Source organism: Trachemys scripta, chromosome 11, assembly GCF_013100865.1.
Source record: "Trachemys scripta elegans isolate TJP31775 chromosome 11, CAS_Tse_1.0, whole genome shotgun sequence".
NCBI lineage: Eukaryota > Metazoa > Chordata > Testudines > Emydidae > Trachemys > Trachemys scripta.
In genome coordinates this window covers 2621668-2642712 of record NC_048308.1, presented here as the reverse complement: position 1 = coordinate 2642712, position 21045 = coordinate 2621668, and positions in this window count along the sequence as shown.

Genomic DNA, 21045 nt, shown 5'->3' with positions numbered 1-21045 from the left:
TTTGAGTTCCCGCTTGGCTCCAGATTGCACGCATTTCCAACAGCAAAAATCCCCAGCCAGTAAAGGCTCGGCTGCAAGGGATAAATACTGTGTATTGGTTACACTTGGCTGCAATAAAACGCTTTAATTTGTCATTTCTGGAGCGCTCGAGACCTGGATAAAGGAAATTACAATACTGTAGCCTTAGAGTGAGAAACACATGGTTTAAAATGCATCAGGTCAACCTTCAAAATCAGAGGGAGGGAGCCACAGTCTAGCAGAGTTCCTCTCAAACCTGGGAAAAGCCACTGAGAATGAGAGCTCAGTTTCTGGAAAGAAAATTTTCAGTGCCAAGGATGCATGGGGTTTATTAGAGGAGCAACCTCACACAAGCCCAGAAAGGCAGAGAGCCAGCATGATGGAGCACTCTGGCTAGCTAGCCAACTTAGCTAATGTACTGGAGAAGGTGCGGCTGCATTTTTAATAAAGGACACCCACAAACAAGGTCCCCTCTGTCTCTGATAAAGCCACAGCCCCATGGGCATGTGTGAGCTGAAAAGGAAAGGGTCAGAGACTGAATCACAACCGACGGAGGTAATTCTTCCGGGCAGACAAACTTCTTTTAAATCAGCCTTGCTGGAAAAGTTCCTCCTTTGTTCCTGAAAACTAGCCTGAGCATACAGGTAGCAAAGCCTGGCCCCGTTATGTGGTTTGTCGAGCAGAGGAGGGGATCCCTACAGTGTCACTGAGATCAAATTGTGGCCATGGAATTCCAGTTGTATATATTTTCCCACCCCTCACATTTTTAGAAAGTTCCTGCCATTTTGTGCAACCCAAACTCCAAAGCGTTACCTTTCACCAATCTCATTAGAAGCCCCCCCGAATACATTCTCTCTAGCCGGGGTGATATAGCAGCAACCAGAGAGGGAGGGATTCCATCAAAGGCCGGCCCCAAAGAGTTTACAATCTGCATGGACAAGCCATAAAAAGGGTGGGAGGGAAAACTGAGGCATGAAGCAGTGGAATAACTTGTCCCAAGTCACACAGTGAGTCACGGCCAAGACAGGACTAGGATCTACGTCCCAGTCCTATGGCCTTTCTTTTCACTGCATCATGCTGAATATAACAGGAGACTGCTGGATTATCCACGCGGTACAATACCGTTAGCATAACCTGGCATCTCTCTCTTCAGTTTCCCCTATAAAACTCCAATCCTATTCTTGCTCCTGCCTTTTCATTTGGTTTATAAGCATATCCAAAATACCTCAGTATATTCTGTACCAAATCATGCAGCACCTGAAGGCCTATAGCGAAATCTACCCCCCGTGGTCTGATTGCCAAACAGAGTCATTTCTCCTCTTCACTTCTTTCTGATTTCACCATTCCGCCTGCATCCTGACTCAGAAAAGCGTGGGTGTGAGTCTTTTTCAGAGATGAAGCCATCCCAAATAAGAGCCATTTTGCTTGGAAAAGGCCAAATCCTGCAGTTCTGATGCAGGATGTGACCCTAAGGATCAGCGCGAGTGTTATTTTCCTCTGTCTTTTGCTACGACTTACCTTTTGTTAACTATATCCAGAGAGAGAAGCAGAAAGAGAGCCTGCGAATGGCCAGTGACGTGGCGTAGTATGGTGTGGAAATCTCATTGGTGTCAGTTGGGAATGGCAGCATAGTGGCAAAGGCCATGATCAGTTTTAATTTTACTGTAGCTAGCTACAGAGGGTACTGCACCCAGGGCCGCCCCGGGGGGGTGGGCAAGTGGGGCAATTTGCCCCAGGTCCCAGGCCCCACAGGGGCCCCCATGAGAATCTAGTATTCTATAGTATTGCAACTTTTTTTTATGGAAGGGGCCCCCAAAATTGCTTTGCCCCAGGCCCCCAGAATCCTCTGGGCGGCCCTGACTGCACCTTCTCGAGGCACCTCTGAACAGCTGAGAAACCAGCCAATGAGATTGGGCCACAGCCATCTTCCCAGATCCTCATAGTCACTCACCCATTTACGGATCACCAGCCCCTGCACAAGCGAGCCTGCAAAAGTCAGCAAGTAAAGCACAGTTTTAGAACTAGAGATAATGTGAGAAGAAAGAGCCTATTAGGTCTGACAAAATCTCAAGCTATCTAGCTGTTTATTTGTCTACTTATATGGTCCTCCTCCCAGTTTGCTTTTGCAAAGCATGCCCAGTTTTGGGGTTTGTTTTCGGATTCACAGCCTGTGGGAATGCGGAATATTTTTAACATCCCAAGTTCCCCCTGTTGTATGCTGACACTCAAACTTAAATAATCATTTCCTTCTGCCCCTTTAAATAATTTTTGCCTTCTTCTAAGAGTTCAGGGCGGAATAAAGAATAAATGCACAAAACCTCATTATTAACACAGAAAAATACATATAGGAACATGTAGTAAAGCCAGGCTTATGATAGCAAAAGTACGTGTATGTGAAACAGGCCTCATAGAAGTGCAAGATAAAAAGTGATATGTAGCAGAGGTGGTGAGGCATTTTCCAGCTAAACCCTTTTTCTTGGGAAATGTTGATTTGTTGAAACAGTATTTTTTTTGCTAGGAAGAGTCAGCTCTGAGAAATCTCCTGCCTGGAAATTTTTTTTTTCGGGAAAAAAAAGTTTCAAAACTGTCCAAATGTCCGATTTTGACCTTTTTTAAAATGAAGTTTCATTTTTTGATTCAAAATGACTCTTTGTTTTGACATTTTAGTTAATTTATGCAAGAAACATTTTAAAAAAATACAAAGTAGGAACAGAAAAAAATGAAACATTTTGGCTGACTTGATCCAATTTTTTTTTCAGATGATTATTTTGCAATTTTTTGGGTTTAGTTTTGAGATTTTAATTTTTCGTCCCATTTCGGAATAGGAAAACAATGTCAAAATCTCAAAAACTCCCTCAGGAGAGAAAAAAATATATCCCACCCAGCTCCAATGCGTAGCACTAAATCAGAATTCTTAGCCACACCTGCCCTGCTCAGGGGCAAATACAACTGCTACTGGCTGGGCACACCCCAACTCCAGGAGTCCCAGGGCCCCCCAACTTCCAGGGAAATAATGGAAAGGTTCCAGTTTTCCTAAGGAATCCCGTCTCCTGGGCTGGAGGGAAAACAGAGGAGAAAAGAAGAGGGTGAGGGGAACCCACAGGACTGTTTTTCCAGGATATTAAGGATGAGTATATGTGAAATACAGCAAAAAGCTTATTTTTAAAGGACAGCAGCGATCTGCTGTATTTCATTCATGGTGCCAAACCACACCTTGGGATCAATGTGTGAGTTTTCGTGGGACGCCTGCTGAAATGCCAAACAAAGAGTAATCTGCATTGACTTGAAACAGGCCACAGGACATTAGACACTGGAAAAAGGACATCCTTTAACATAAGGGGATAGGTGGGTCTCCCAAGGTAGGGGAGAGGGTGGGAAAATCTTCCTACCTTTGTAGTCTTCTGGGGGGTAACCCGAGGTGCCTTTGGCCCCATCTCCCCTGTGCTCTTCAGGGGAGGCAGCTTTTCACTCCCCCATCTTCTTTCTTCAGGGGAGTGGCCAAAGATGGGGGCCACTTCCCTCTAAAGCTGTCAGGAAGTTGGCTCTGCACTCCACCAAGCGAGGTTGTCTCTAGCCTAGTGCTTTGGGTTGCTGGCTCCCTTCTGGGAATCCAAATGGTCTTGGGCATGACCTTTAATAGGTGTGGCCACAGGAAGCGCCACCTCCCAAGTGGGTGGGGTTTTTAGGTCTCTCCTTGGTCAGATTTTTTCCCCATGGAAAGACATATTTGGACAGTTATTATTGGCCTTGTGAGGCTGGCTATCTCTAGGGGTGCTGGTAAGAGGGCTTTGTGGCCATTTTAGTCTAGTCCAGCCAGGGTCTTATCCCATCCTCATCACTTTCCAGTCACAGTGACTAATGCCGCCCACCACAATCTGTGCCTGTGTCTCAGGGTCAAAATGCAACCTTAAATGCACGGAAAAATTCAGCCTCCCCTGCTGGCTGCTCGGAGGATGATAACCTCCACATTCCTAATCCCCAGCATGGGTTGGCTTCATACAGTTTGTCCCATGTTACCTGTTTGGGATGTTGAGAGTTATGGTTTCCCAAGTGCTGCCCATATTTGGGCCTTTGTGGAAGCCAAAGGAGTTTCATTTCACCCCTTTGGAATGATTATTCCATATTATGCACTGCTGAGTTCCTTGCCAGTGTTCTACCTTCCCAGTCCCAACGCCCAAAGTCATGAGCCAGACCACAAACCAAAACCAAAACCATGAGACAAATACATTTGGGGTTCTTTTTATTTGCTTTCTGAGGTTTGAACCTCCAGGGGTCACATTTTTAAGCTCTTCCCTGCAATCCTGTGTGCTATGAATTTGTTTAAAAAAATGAAAACAGAGGTGTATCATCTAATAACATGACTCTAGGAGCTGGGGCTTTAAGGAAGTCACCAGATATCACAAGAGTTGGCCACACTGCTGTCCTCTGAAGCAGCTGTTGCTGCCACTGTTGGAGACAAGGTACTGGACTAAACGGACCGTTGGGCTGATCCGATCTGTCAGTGCCCGTGTTTCTATGATTTTCCCTTGGATCATGGGAGGAGAGCATGGGGGGAAGCATGCGGGGCAGAAGGAGGGAGGTTCTTTGCTTAAAAAGAAAGTGTTCCTTGGCTGAGATTTTATCTGCCAAGTTCCTGCCCAGAATGAAATATTTATAGCCATGGGAAAACCCCCCAGTCAAAGAGGTTTACACTAAAAATGCAGACTAGGCCTCAGCTGTTGAATCATAAAGGCACCGAAAGTCAGCCATGTCCTAAGTGGGGCTTATTTGTGGTGCTTCAGCTAAGACTGGTGTGTGCTTTTATTGTGATTCTTCTGTTATAAACTTTCCTCTCCTGATGGGGCTCAAGAATGCCTGGGAGAAGAAGAGGGGGAGGGGGAGAGAGAGGGTTGCCAACCCTCCAGGATGGTCCTGGAGTCCCCAGGAATTAAAGATGAATCTTTAATTAAAGATGACGTCATGAGAGGCAACCTCCAGGAATATGTCCAACCAAAACTGGCAACCTTAAGGAGAGGTGGAAGGGGAAAGGGGCAAAGGAAGAGGGGTGGACAAGTTACAAGACAGAGGAGGAGGACAGAAAGGAAGAATGGTAAAGGAAAGGAGAGACGGCAGTGGGAGGAAGAGGGTGATAATGGCTCCTTCCTTTCATGGCCAGGCCCAGCTCGTCCTCCTGGGCAACAGGAAATCCATTCCAATTCTGGAATGCCTCCAGTCCCATTGGCTTTGGGAGCTGCAGTTTGCTTACAGGAACTGAGCCTTGGCTGGAACGGGGCGGAGGGAGGAGCTGGCCCTTGTTACCGCCGAGAGAGCTCCACTTGTTCGGGCCGTGCTGGGTGTGAGCGCTATAAACAAACCTCCTCCCAGCCCACGCCTGTTGCTCGGTTGTTGGGGGTTTGTTGTTGTTCCCAGAAGTGTCTCCAGGAAGCTGCTGGTGTTGAATCCCCTTCGCGTCCTTGACCTATGCACAAGGCTCAGTGATGAATGTGATCAGACTCGTCGTGGGTAATCAAAAGCGCTGCATCGTGTCTTGGCCAGCCAACCTGCGAGGACGGCTCAGGCGTCCGGGAACTTACCCCGACGGACAAGGTGGGTGCGGGAATATCTTTTATTGGATCAACTTCTGCTGGTGTGAGACGCACGCTTTCCAGCTTACCCAGAGCTCCTCTTTGGCTTGTCTCTTTCTCCAACAGAAAAGAGATTACCTCACCCGCCTTGTCTCTCTAATGGCCTGAGACCAAGTAGCTTCAACAACCCTGCATATAACCTTATCTGGGGCATTCCTTCTCATGCCTGATTTGGGATTGCTTTGGGGTCTAAAAACCCCCCAACCCCTGCACTGTCTTCTTGGGAACATTCCCAGTGACTATTAAATAAATCCCCTGATGTTGCAGTGTTGGTGCCCAGGACCAGCTGTGTATTCTCCATCAGAGAGGCTCCTTATTTCACGGGAAACAACCATTTTACAGATCTCATTCGTAACCCTGCTCGCCCTTTCCTTTGGCACCTGCTGCCCTCTTGCCTTTTCCCACCGTCCTTCTTCCAGCAAAGCCTCACCCTTTCCCTGCCGCCAGGAACCCACCTCCCTAACCTTGCAGATGCGTTCGTCCCTGGTCCCTCTTCTGTAGTGCCCCCTGGCAAGTCTGTTGCCTGCCTTCTACACTGGGGGGGGGATCGATCTAAGCTACGCAACTTCAGCTACGAGAATAGCGTAGCTGAAGTTGACGTATCTTAGATCGACTTAGATTGACTTACTTCGCGTCCTCGCAGCGCGGGATCGACGGCTGCCGCTCTCCCGTCGACTCCGTGTCCACCTCTCACCCTGGTGGAGTTCTGGAGTCGACGGGGAGCGCATTCAGGGATCAATGCATTGTGTCTAGACGAGACACGATACATCGATCCCCGATAGATCGATCACTACCCACCGATCTGGCGGGTAGTGTAGACATATCCTGGGGCTTGGCAAAGGCCAGCTACTTTGGGATACTGAAGAGCTGGGGCAGCAGGTCTCACACAGGGTTCATGACTGATATAGGGAGGGTGGCTGGCTAATCATGCATGAAGTACCAGTCAGTACTAGTACATGTGTAACCCACACATCTCCTGGGTGTGGTGTTCTGTCCTATCTAGTGGCACCCAGACCCCTTAGTGAGAGTTAAATGAGTCCGCTCTACAGCCTTAGCTAGCAGCCAGTTGGCTTTTAGCAGCACACAAGCGACCAGGGAGCTTTTGCGAACAGGAGCTGCTAACAGGGAGTTTCGCAAGGGAGTTTGGAAGGGGAATGGGAAGGGAGCAGCGGTCCCTTGCCAGTTCTATCTGTTTTCCCTTTATTCCCCTTAAAACCTATAAACCAACTACATTCAAAACTTCTTGCTTAAACAACCCTTTCAGCGGACAGGGGGCTGCAGACGGGAGTTGGACAGAGGGAGGCTTACGATGGTTAGGAAGACCCGCAACACCTGTGCCAGCACTGCTTCTGTCTCCTCCACCTGTGCCTGTAGCCAGACAGAGTGCCTGAGCATGGATGCTTCTACCCAGATCCTGGTGTGGTTTTGCAGAGACTGTAACTTGCAATTTCCACTTACTGATATCCAGGCTGGGGGGACCATCCAATGTGAGAGGTGCCTGCTGGTGGAATCTCTCGGGCAGCAGGTGGGAGAGCTACAGGAGGAGGTGGCTAGGTTGAGGAGCATCCGAATCCACGAGCAATTCCTCGACAGTGTCCATGTGGAGACAGCTGAGGTAGCTGTCCCAGTACACAGGACTGCTGATACACCACTAGTGGAGGAGGAGATGGCTCAGGGTGGACACTGGCAGCTGGTTACTTCTGGCAGCAGGCAGTGCTCCACCCCTGCTCCGAACCCTCCCGCCATGGTAATAGGTAACCGTTATGCTCTTCTTGATACAGGAAAGAAGGAATCACTCCCTACAGTAAAGGAGGAGAAGCCTCGTACCCCTTAGGCTAGGAGGTCTGCTGCCACCACTGCGAATAGGAAATGTAGGGTAGTGGTGGTCGGAAACTCTCTGCTGAGGGGAACGGAGGCACCCATCTGTCGCCCTGACATTTCATCTTGGGAGGTATGCTGCCTGCCGGGAGCCCGTATCCGAAATGTTACGGCGGCATTGTCGAGGATTATCCAGCCCTCTGACTACTACCCCATGCTACTCATCCATGTGGGCACAAATGATACTGCGTGGTGTGACACTGAGCAGATCAAGAGTGACTACAGGGCTCTGGGAGTCCGGGTGAAGGAGTTTGGAGCGCAGGTGGTATTCTCTTCGATTCTTCCTGTCAAAGGTAGGAGCCCGGGCAGAGACAGATGCATCATGGAGTGAATGCCTGGCTGCGAAGATGGTGTCGCCAGGAGGGCTTTGGATTCCTAGACCATGGGATGCTATTCGAGGAAGGACTGCTAGGCAGAGATGGCGTTCACCTTTCAAGGAGGGGAAAGACCCTATTTGGACACAGACTGGCTAACCTAGTGAGGAGGGCTTTAAACTAGGTTTGACAGGGACAGATGAGCAAAGCCCACAGATAAGTGGGGAACATGGAGACCTGGGAGATGGGTCGGAAACGAGAGGGAGTGTGGGCTATATTGGCAGAGAGAAAGGAGGGTCAGGACAAAACTGGGAGGCAAGATCGAACAAATATCTTAGATGCCTACATACAAATGCGAGAAGTATGGGTAATAAGCAGGAAGAACTGGAAGTGCTAATAAATAAATACAACTATGACATTGTTGGCATCACTGAAACTTGGTGGGATAATACACATGATTGGAATGTTGGTGTGGATGGGTACAGCTTGCTCAGGAAGGATAGACAGGGGAAAAAGGGAGGAGGTGTTGCCTTATATATTAAAAATGTACACACTTGGACTGAGGTGGAGATGGACATAGGAGACAGAAGTGTTGAGAGTTTCTGGGTTAGGCTAAAAGGGGTAAAAAACAAGGGAGATGTCATGCTAGGAGTCTACTACAGGCCACCTAACCAGGTGGAAGAGGTGGATGAGGCTTTTTTTAAGCAACTAACAAAATCATCCAAAGCCCAAGATTTGGTGATGATGGGGGACTTCAACTATCCGGATATATGTTGGGAAAATAACACAGCGGGGCACAGACTATCCAACAAATTCTTGGACTGCATTGGGGACAACTTTTTATTTCAGAAGGTTGAAAAAGCTACTAGGGGGAAGCTGTTCTAGATTTGATTTTAACAAATAGGGAGGAAATCGTTGAGAATTTGAAAGTAGAAGGCAGCCTGGGTGAAAGTGATCATGAAATCATAGAGTTTGTAATTCTAAGGAAAGGTAGAAGGGAGTACAGCAAAATAGAGACAATGGATTTCAGGAAGGCGGATTTTGGTAAGCTCAGAGAGCTGATAGGTAATGTCCCATGGGAATCAAGACCGAGGGGAAAAACAGCTGAGGAGAGTTGGCAGTTTTTCAAAGGGACACTATTAAGGGCCCAAAAGCAAGCTATTCTGCTGGTTAGGAAAGATAGAAAATGTGGCAAAAGACCACCTTGGCTTAACCACGAGATCTTGCATGATCTAAAAAATAAAAAGGAGTCATATGAAAAATGGAAACTAGGACAGATTACAAAGGATGAATATAGGCAAACAACACAGGAATGCAGGGGCAAGATTAGAAAAGCAAAGGCACAAAATGAGCTCAAACTAGGTACAGGAATAAAGGGAAACAAGAAGACTTTTTATCAATACATTAGAAGCAAGAGGAAGACCAAAGACAGGGTAGGCCCACTGCTCAGTGAAGAGGGAGAAACAGTAACAAGAAACTTGGAAATGGCAGAGATGCTTAATGACTTCTTTGTTTCGGTCTTCACTGAGAAGTCTGAAGGAATGCCTAACATAGTGAATGCTAATGGGAAGGGGGTAGGTTTAGCACATAAAATAAAAAAAGAACAAGTTAAAAATCACTTAGAAAAGTTAGATGCCTGCAAGTCACCAGGGCCTGATGAAATGCATCCTAGAACACTCAAGGAGCTAATAGAGGAGGTATCTGAGCCTCTAGCTATTATCTTTGGAAAATCATGGGAGACAAGAGAGATTCCAGAAGACTGGAAAAGGGCAAATATAGTGCACATCTATAAAAAGGGAAATAAAAACAACCCAGGAGACTACAGACCAGTTAGTTTAACTTCTGTGCCAGGGAAGATAATGGAGCAAGTAATTAAGGAAATCATCTGCAAACACTTGGAAGGTGGTAAGGTGATAGGGAATAGCCAGCATGGATTTGTAAAGAACAAATCATGTCAAACCAATCTGATAGCTTTCTTTGATAGGATAACGAGTCTTGTGGATAAGGGAGAAGCTGTGGATGTGGTATACCTAGACTTTAGTAAGGCATTTGATACGGTCTCGCATGATATTCTTATCGATAAACTAGGTAAATTCAATTTAGATGGGGCTACTATAAGGTGGGTGCATAACTGGCTGGATAACCGTACTCAGAGAGTTGTTATTAATGGTTCCCAATCCTGCTGGAAAAGCATAACGAGTGGGGTTCCGCAGGAGTCTGTTTTGGGACCGGCTCTGTTTAATATCTTCATTAACGACTTAGATATTGGCATAGAAAGTACGCTTATTAAGTTTGCAGATGATACCAAACTGGGAGGGATTGCAACTGCTTTGGAGGACAGGGTCATAATTCAAAATGATCTGGACATATTGGAAAAATGGTCTGAGTTAAACAGGATGAAGTTTAACAAAGACAAATGCAAAGTGCTCCACTTAGGAAGAAAAAATCAGTTTCACACATACAGAATGGGAAGAGACTGTCTAGGAAGGAGTACGGCAGAAAGGGATCTAGGGGTTATACTGGACCACAAGCTAAATATGAGTCAACCGTGTGATGCTGTTGCAAAAAAAGCAAACATGATTCTGGGATGCATTAACAGGTGTGTTGTGAGCAAGACATGAGAAGTCATTCTTCCGCTCTACTCTGCTCTGGTTAGGCCTCAGCTGGAGTATTGTGTCCAGTTCTGGGCGCCACATTTCAGGAAAGATGTGGAGAAATTGGAGAGGGTCCAGAGAAGAGCAACAAGAATGATTAAAAGTCTTGAGAACATGACCTATGAAGGAAGGCTGAAAGAATTGGGTTTGTTTAGTTTGGAAAAGAGAAGACTGAGAGGCGACATGATAGCAGTTTTCAGGTATTTAAAAGGGTGTCATAAGGAGGAGGGAGAAAACTTGTTCACCTTAGCCTCTAAGGATAGAACAAGAAGCAATGGGCTTAAACTGCAACAAGGGAGGTCTAGGTTGGACATTAGGAAAAAGTTCCTAACTGTCAGGGTGGTTAAGCACTGGAATAAATTGCCTAGGGAGGTTGTGGAATCTCCATCTCTGGAGATATTTAAAAGTAGGTTATAAATGTCTATCAGGGATGGTCTAGAGAGTATTTGGTCCTGCCATGCGGGCAGGGGACTGGACTCGATGACCTCTCGAGGTCCCTTCCAGTCCTAGAATCTATGAATCATGCCGTAGAGGCTCATGCACTAAACTCCAAAGGTCCCAGGTTCAATCCCGTTCGCCGACATCCGGGGTCTGTTAATGTTACACACGCACCCATAGCTGGGAATCAGTCTTCTGCTTGTAATGACACTGCTGAGAGTAGGACTGTGTTTTCTATTCCCCCAAACCCAGAAGTGCATTGTCTATTACCCAGAAGTCCATGGGGCTGCAGGGAAGAGCCATCAATGCATAATCTTAACCACACAATAATATTTATTCGTTAAGCACTGTGGATTCATTGGCCTTATTGTATGCCCGCAGTACATGTGTAGGTTGGTACTGCTGTTGTAGCCATGTTGGTCCTAGAATACGAGAGAGACAAGGTGGGTGAGGTAATATATTTTATTGGACCGACTTCTGTGGGTGGAAAAGACAGAGATAAGCTTTCAAGCCACAAAGAGCTCTTCTTTATACATTTATATGGTCCTTGGTTTACAGTTACTACAGGCAACTTGTGCACAGAGGTACATATATTTTAATATATAACTCCACAAAATGTTTGGGATATTAAATGGATTAAGTTATTCAACAAAAATGGTGTTTCGTGTTGCTGTATAAACCTCCACATTCCAGATATATTTCCAAGACTTAAATTTTTAATAATAATAACAAACAAATCAAAACCACATTGGTGAAATATTTAGTTCATATGTAAAGTGATGAGATTTCCCACCCCCGCCCCCCGAAGGGACAACTCAATATAATAAAAACCTTTTCAGACACTAAGGAAGTAAGTCCCTAAGGCAAATAGTACATGGGAAAGAGATTGATTTTCACAAGCTGTTACCACGTTCTTAACCCTCATCCACCTGCCTTGTCCAAATACATATTAGAAACATCCTAAACAAGGAAAACAGGATCAGGCAAGGTTGTGGATGAGAGATGTGCAGGGTGAGACAAATGATCACTGTCTGAAATTAATCAAAACTTTCCCGGGGACTGATCCAAATTTTTTAGGGGGCCGTCCACCAGCCTTAATGGATTGTGAACTTTTGGGACAACTGATTTACTTTAGCCACCTGTTTGTAAAGTGCCCTGTGCGCGTTTGATGCTATACTGATATATTAATAACAGCAACTGGCTAATTGTCAGTTTATGTGGCATGCTGGATAGTAACTATACAAACTTTAATGCAATGGAATTTATTTACCATCAAGTGACAGAACAAGGAGTAATGGTCTCAAGTTGCAGTGGGGGAGTTTAGGTTGGATATTAGGATAAACTTTTTCACTAGGAGGGTGGTGAAGCACTGGAAGGGGTTACCTAGGGAGGTGGTGGAATCTCCTTCCTTAGAGGTTTTTAAGGTCAGGCTTGACAAAGCCCTGGCTGGGATGATTTAATTGGGGGTCGGTCTTGCTCTGAGCCAGGGGTTGGACTAGATGACCTCCTGAGATCCCTTCCAACCTTGATATTCTATGATTCTATGTGGTCCTTTCGCCAGCTCAGACCCATAAACAGTAGAGAGGGGTTTGACAGGACAGCTGGTACACCTCTACCCCGATATAATGTTGTCCTCATGAGCCAAAAAATCTTACCACGTTATAGGTGAAGCCGCGTTATATAGAACTTGCTTTGATCTGCCAGAGAGCGCAGCCCCGCCCCCCCCGGAGTACTGCTTTACCGTGTTATATCCGAATTCGTGTTATATTGGGTCATGTTATATCAGGGTAGAGGTGTACTTTTACCTTTCAGTTCAGAACCTCTACCAAAGGCCAGGATGAAAGCCCAAGACTCCTGGATTCTACTCCCAGCTCTGTCATAGGCTCTCTTTCTGGGTGACTTTGGGTAAGCCAGGTCACCACTCCCTGCCTCAGTTTCCCCATCTGTCAAATGGGGCTAATAAAAATCCTTACCAATGGCTGGTCTCTTTTGTTCCTTCTCCTACTCCTGGCTCCGCGCCTCTTTCCCTGCTGTTCCCTATGCTTGGAACAACCTCCCAGTGCCTGTGTGCCAGCGTACCTATTGCTCACCTCAGCCAAATCTTTCATAAAGACCCGCTCCTTCTGTGAAGCCCCTAACACTAACCAGTGCCAAACCCCTGCCCCGACTTAGCATTGTGGTACAGAAGACGTGAAGTAGATCAGACTAAAGCATAAACCCCTCCACTCACTGAAATCTAGGTTAACTCTTGCCTCTGAACTTCGCAGAGTTCCTTGTCTTCTGGGTGCCTGTCTTTTAAACTGTGAGCCCCACAGGGCAAGGACGGCCTTTAGCGTTGTCTCTTGGAGAACACTGAGCACACTGTAGGTATTTAACAAATAATAATAATTAGGCTGTCAAGAGGCTAAATTAATTAACAGCCCTGAGCTCTGAGGATGAAGTAGTGCTAGAAAAGCACAATTAGTATTTTGTTCAGCCACATATACTTTCAAAACTGTCATCAACCATTAAAAAAAAAAAAAAAGACCCTGGGCGATTTAAGGTTTGTTTGTTTCACACTGGTGCACTTTCAAATGGTATATACAGGAGACCCCCGCAATATGAATGGCTGGTTATCTTAGCCCAGACAGACTGTTGAATCACGTCTCAGTGTTCCCTCTGGCTTATAAATAGCAATATCACGGTACTGCATTGCCTGACTTGTCCCGTGCCAGAGACATTTACAATAGCAGAGGTCCACCTCATTTGAGGGCACCGCAGAATATCCCCCCATGGGACCCTCCCAGATCGTCTTGGCTCATGTGCCATCGACTATGGTGGCAGGCATGTTTCACTCATTCGAAAAGCCTTGCTATTAATTGCAGCTGTCAGCCAGTGAGCTGAGAGACTTCCCTCAAGGTCGAGTAGATAAATCCCTTGGTAATGAATTGCCTTTTATAGCACCCTGTGTCCGAGGCGCTCATAACACTTACGGGGGGAGGGATAGCTCAGTGGTTTGTGCATTAGCCTGCTAAACCCAGGGCTGTGAGTTCAATCCTTGAGGGGGCCATTTAGGGGTCTGAGCCAAAAAGATTGGTCCTGCTAGTGAAGGTAGTGGACTGGACTTGATGACTTTTCAAGGTCCCTTCCAGTTCTATGAGATAGATATATCACCATATATTATTATAAGATATAAGCCTCACAACACCCCTGTGGGACACATCAGATTTACTTTCCCCTTTTTAGACATGGGGAAATTGAGGAACACAGAGCTGAAGGGATTTGCCCATGGTCACCCAGCTAAGATTCTTGCAATACCACTTTTCACCCTGTGTCCAACCAAGGCAACTGAGGTCACCTGGATGGACCTTACTCATTACCCCAAAATTCAGTCCCAATGGGGCAGGTGCTTCTCTGTGGGGTGTCTCCCCTGGAACATCCTCCCTCCAAGTGTCCATTGGCTGGTCTCAGAATTCCTTGCAAGTCCCTCTCATTTTGGTCAGTGTAGCTCATAACCAGTTTCCATTGTCTCTTCTGTGTGGATGTGAGGTGGGTGCTGGGACGCACAGCTGGGCTGTTCAGCTTGTTTTATGACTGCATGGTTGAATTTGTCTAAAACGTACAAGGAGCTGGGTCCTTGTAAAGAAAGCATTGAAATGCCGTGGGACCAGGGATGCAGGTGGGGAGGGAAGGGGGAGGGGAATACTGCAAGATTACTAGGGTTACACTTTATAAGTCTATGTACTAATTTTATTGATCTGGAACAGAGCTATTTTAAAGCAAAAGCACTTTCCAAAAAAGCCGAAAGGCATGTGGGTTTTAATTAGGAACACAGGAATTGCCAGACCCTTGATCCACCCAGTCCCATATCCTGTCTCCGACAGCGGCCAGTACCAGATGTATCAGAGGAAGGTGCAAGAGCCCCACAGTAGTTAGATGTGGGATAATCTGATGCTCATCTCAATCCCTAAGAGTTAGAGCCCGTTATAATCCCTGAAGCATGAGATTTCTTATCCCTTCCCAAATTTCCTTCTTAATTATGAGAACTCTGAATATTCTTGTTATCCATACAAATGTCCAATCGGTCTTTAAATCTTGCTAAACTCTTGGCCTCACTGACATCCTGTGGCAGAGAGTTCCACAGGCTAATTACGCTCTGTGTGAACACGTATTTCGTTTGATCAGGTTTGAATTTGCCACCTTTCCATTTCATTGAATGTCTTCTTGTTTCTGAACAGAATCTCCCAAACTACTTCCTCTGGACCATTTGTTATTTTGTATACATTTATTGTGCTCCTTCTTATTTGTCTCCTTGCTAAGGAAAACAATCCCAATTTTTCAGTCTCTTGTCATATGAGAGTTTTTTTATGCACCTAATCATTCTCATCGCCCTTCCCTGCTTTTTGCATTGCAGTAACCCCCTCAGATGCTCTCTCTGGATGGAGCAATGGAAAGCCACACAGTTCTGCTGCATTTCCAACCCACATCGAGTCTGAGATAATAATAGAGTTTGCTCATTTGTGCACTGTTGGATGAGTGTTAATCTCCTGAGCGAGCTTCTTCTCCCTTGAGTTTGGACAATGCCCCCCGGTTCCTTGTCTCCCAGCAGTTATCAGAGTGTACCCACCTGCTAGAGGTGACTGTTATTGTTAAGCAGGAGAAACCTGGGTTCAGCTTCAAGAATGTGAGGGGTGGTTTTGGATTGCAGAAGAGTCCTGGTCTGCTAGGAAGGATTTGGATTCACTGAAGGCCAAGAGGAGGCTATGAGACTGAGTCTCTTCTCACAGGGACTTCAGTGGAATTACTCCTGATTCACCTCGTTGTCGGTGAAACAAGAAGCTGTTGCAGAGTGGAAGAGTTCACGCACTGTAAGCTTCGTTGCTGGGCATCGGGCCTCAGTCTAGCACCCCCTTCCAACAGCCGGGCCCAGCGGTGGTCCCGTTTGACATGAGTCATCAATCTGGCATCTCCTCGAGCTCCCTTTCCACTCCACTCTGCTGGCAGAGCTGGGCCCCCACAGCTTCTCCCTGGAGTCTTTTAACCAAGCTCAACAGCAAAACACAAGCCACAAGCAACTTTGACCCCTTTTCTGGGCTTGAACCCTTAATCCATCCTGGGTTTTCCCCACCTCTCCTTTCTTCTGCAGAACGCTGACTATCTGGGGTTACCTCCTGGGTGTCTTGCCTCTACTCTAAACCTTCCACTCCGTCCTACCTCCAAGGCCTTCTGTGTCTGGCTTGACCTGCTTTGAGGCCCACTTTCTCCTCTCCCTTCAGGGCCAGGGTGGAAACTCCCTTCTGAAGCTCCTCTGCTCCCCAGAGAGGGACTATAGAGTCCTTTCCCTCTCTCCCTTAAGCCACCTTCTACTCTGTGCTCCCTCTCTTTATAGAAACCACCCAACTCCTTCCCAGCCTGACCAACCTTCCAGGTGCAACCAGGGGTGTTAACTGGCTTTTCAGGGCCACATTAACCTTTTCTGGGGTAGGTACCTCATCACCTGCAGAGACTTGGATTGCATACGATGGTTGGGTTTTTGACTCCTCCTTGCCATGGCGCAGTGCATGTCCCCGTAGAAACACTGTCTCTGACAGAAGCATTTTGACGTGTCCACTCATAGCGCACCTCATCAGTGTCCTTGCACCTGTGCATTCCAACCCTCCTGACACACCTGTTCCCAGAGTGCTCAGGGCTGTCGCTGCAAGCAAAGGTGAGGCCCTGCATCATGGGATGGAGTTAGAAGGACAGGCACCAGCCTCCTAACCTGAAAACATTGCAGTCCTATGTAATGCCAGCAGATCATATGAAAGAACTTTAGAAGCCTCTATCTCAACTCCTAATGGACTGGTGTCCACATCCCACAGACTGATGCTAACTGGCACCTTTTGGGGGCAACCATAGCAGAAAAGCCAGGGACCAAACTCCATCTGACCTCCAGGCCATGTGATAGAGGAAGCTGGCACTGCTGCCCACACTGTGTCCCTGCTCTAATTTTTAATATATGGAGATATCCCATCTCCTAGAACTAGAAGGGACCCTGAAAGGTCATCAAGTCCAGCCCCCTGCCTTCACTAGCAGGACCAAGTAATGTTTTTGCCCCAGCTCCCTAAATGGCCCCCTCAAGGATTGAACTCACAACCCTGGGTTTAGCAGGCCAATGCTCAAACCACTGAGCTATCCCTCCCCCCTTATTGTGCTCTGGAGCTCAATAAGGGGCTTCAGTCAGCAGCTGTGACAATCCGATACCTTTTACCAGCACTAAAGAAAATGATGTACATTAATAGAATTCTACTGTCTAACTAGTATCACAGAAAATCCCTTGGGAAAGAATTAGAAAGCCCGGCCTTCCAAGTTCCTGACCACAACTTACAACCAAAGAAAAGACAGCACCTAAACAATCGTTCCCAGATTTTCCGCCAGACCCAGTGCAGGCTGGGATGGGATATTTGGACTTGCTCAGTCACGTACCTTGTAGACCTCCAGCCTAGCTGGACATATTCAATGAAAGCTGCTTCCTTTTTGTTACCTTAATGCTGAGTCTTGGAATATTCACTCAAGGCTCCTAGTAACCCAGTGTCACAACAAGCTGCTAATTTCTTTAGTTCACTTTAACAGCTTGTTTATATCTTTGGGACCCAAAAGGTTCTTTTGCAAATTGAAGAGGCTCATGTGTCCTGTAAACTTTTTAATGCCATGTGAAAACGGAAAGACTTAATAGGAGAGGCTTCGCTGCACGGTGTCCCGACGTGCGGGCATTCAGTGAGCTGGGTTTTATGAGTCTGGTTTCAAGAGACATAAAAAGACTTACGCCCAGGGTTGAAGGTGGGAAAGCGTAGCGCCGAGGAACCTAGTGGCGCCTCTCTCAAGCATTTTCTCAAGGGAAGGAAACTTTGGGTCTGCAACCAAGTGGCACATCCTGTGTGAATCCAAAAAGAAGAAAGAGGAAGAGAGCTTTGTGCAGAATGGGAGTGGTGGATGGAGACAGATGGGAAGACACACTGGCAGGCTTGCGTAACCTGTCCGGTTCAATGCATGAAGGAAATCGAAAGGTGTCAGTGCGGTTGTGTGGCCTTCATGCCTTTTATCCCCGAACTAGCAACGCTTCCTTTCCTGTTATTCCCTGCAATGCCAAGGAAGAGCTGGGGTTGCAGCGTGCTTTGTAAGGAGCTATTCAGTAAGGTTCAGAATAACAGGGCTAAGTCCTGGTCCAAACAGAACCAGTACGGCCCATAACACTTCAAGGCAAATTGCACCCACATCATGAAGACTGATATCAGCCCAGGGTTCTGTGCTGAATGTTCCCACTAATAAGGCTTCAGGGGGCATCTCTAAGGCACAGAGATCACTTTTAATTAATCTTAAAAAAAATTCTCCTCATCCCCAGACCAGCTGACCTTCCTGATTCACTCACAGCATCCCATTCGGCAGCATCACCTACCCCAAGGGGGAGGGATAGCTCAGTGGTTTGAGCATTGGCCTCCTTAAACTCAGGGTTGTGAGTTCAATCCTTGAGGGGGGCCACTTAGGGAGCTGGGGCAAAATCAGTACTTGGTCCTGCTCATGAAGCCAGGGGGCTGGACTCAATGACCTTTTGGGGTCCCTTCTGGTTTTAGGAGATAGGATATCTCCATTATAAAAAAAAAGGGCCGTGACAAGCCATCAGGTATTTGCAGCTCTAACATAGTGGGCCCACGAACTGCTCTCCCAGCGTGGTGCTTCAGCAGAACACACGGATGCTTTTACATCCAGAGGGCTCCGGTCTGATCCCTGCGGATCACCCCACCAGTAGCATCAGCCCCGAATGTCCCGCTCCGTTATCTCTTCAGGGAATGTGCACAGACACTGAGGATTTTATAAAGGGAGAAATAAAATTAGTTGAAATGTATTTCTGGGCGGAATGAGCTCCCTCCACCCCCACCCTCCACCCACTCCGGCAACACTGAAATCTGGGCTTAAATTCGCTTTTTCTTTGCCATTGCCTTGTCTGGAGGCCCAAGCCGATAAGCCAAGCCAAGCCCTCTCCCCTGTGCCCAGCCAGGCCTAGCTCAGGTACGGATCTGCTCCCAGTCTCCCAGGTTATTGCTGAAGGCAGCATTTTAAAACTCGGAAGGGAGAGTGCCCTGGTTTGAACTATAGCTGCGTTGCTCACTCCCCAGGGCGAGCAGTCAGAACGGGACATTGGATGGTGGCAGGGAGCCAGTACCTTGCGAGCCCTCTCTTAGTTTGTCCCTTCCTGTGGTTTGGTAGCATTTAAAACCGATCTGATCACAAAGCAAAATGGGACAGCATGATGCCATTGTGGAGGCTGGAAATTAGACCTTATGATCCACCCAGGCCTATATATATGGTCAGTAATGAAGGTGATGGCAGCATTGAAACCAAGGGGACCAAAATAAAAGGTGGGCGGGCACTTAAAACGTGCTGCTTCATAAATACTTGGCCCGACAGGAGAAGGGTGTAACAGGGATTTTAACCATTTAGCTGCTGGGAAAGCTTCCAGGTGTCCCCAGGAACAGAGCACACCTGCTCTGCGCTAACATTTCGCTGCCGACAAGCACCGGCAGTGAACCCAGTGAACCACCAGCAAGGCCCAATTAAAGATGAGTCCCAGCTGGGGAAGGAGCTGGGTGGTTTCTATAACGAGAGGGAGCACAGAGTAGAAAGTGGCTGAAGGGAGAGAGGGAAAGGACTCTGTAGTCCCTCTCTGGGGAGCAGAGAAGGTTCAGGAGGGAGTTTCCATAGCTGTACAGACCAAGCCGGGCCGATAAGGCGGTTGTATTTGCCAGGGTGTTGTACAGTTGCCTTTATCCCCTCCCTCCTATCTGCCTTAAATTGCTCTCAGTCTCCTGAAACGGTTTTCAGGGTCAATAGTTCCTCACGTATGGGTGTATCACTGGCATCTGGAGCCTTCCTCTGTGCTAGCCTAACTGTATTTATCTATGGACAACAGGAACCCAGGACTTCTAGTGGTGTACAGACCACTCGGTGAAAATCCTGGCAAATTCTTGAGGGGGACTTACAGAGCTGCTGGATTCCCCAGATTTCTTATGCTTGGCGACCTCAGCCTTTACATAGGCAATGGCAATGATACAGCTAGATTTGATCTTATGGCCTACAGGAAAAGCCTGGGATTCTCCCAGGCACTCACTAGACCAGGGGTCAGCAACCTTTCAGAAGTGGTGTGCCAAGTCTTCATTTATTCACTCTAATTTAAGGCTTTGCGTGGTGGTAATACATTTTAACGTTTTTAGAAGGTCTCTTTCTATAAGTCTATAATATATAACTAAACTATTGTTGTATATAAAGTAAATAAGGTTTTTAAAATGTTTAAGAACTTTCATTTAAAATTAAATTAAAATGCAGAGCCCCCCGGACCGGTGGCCAGGACCCGGGCAGTGTGAGTGCCACTGAAAATCAGCTTGCGTGCCACCTTTGGTACGCATGTCATAGGTTGCCTAGCCCTGTGCTAGACCAACATATGCAGTTGGACTATGTTGGATCCTATCTTGAGCCTAGGACTGGCTATTGGAGATGTCACATCAACATACCATTCTTCTAGTCTGATCACACCTCATCCAGGCAGAGAGCAGAGCTTCCTCTCCTTCCCACCAGGGCAGTGAGCAACCAAAGTTGGTCCTCCCTACAAAGATTCCTCAATGCTCTAGGTTTCCAACTCGCCTTAGGAGAGCAACCCACATAGATTATTCTGGGGAAGTTAGGTGGCCCGTGTTGTACAGAATGTCAAACATCAGAATGGTCCCTTCTGGCCTTGCAATCTATGAATCTACGAATCTACAAGGCGCTAATGACAGTTCTCAGCCAGGGGTACGTGTAGCCCAGAGGGTACGCAGAGGTCTTCCAGGGGATACATCAAGTCATCTAGATATTTGACTAGATTTACAACAGGCTGCATAAAAAGCACTAGCGAAGTCAGTAGAAACTAAAATTTCACACAGCCAATGACTTGTTTATACTGCTCTACATACTGTACACTGAAATGTAACAATATTTAGACTCCAATTGATTTATTTTATAATTATATGGTAAAAATGAGAAAGTCAGCAAGTTTTCAGTAATAGTGTGCTGTGACACTTTTGCATTGTTATGTCTTGTTTTGTAAGCAAGTAGTTTTTAAGTGAGATG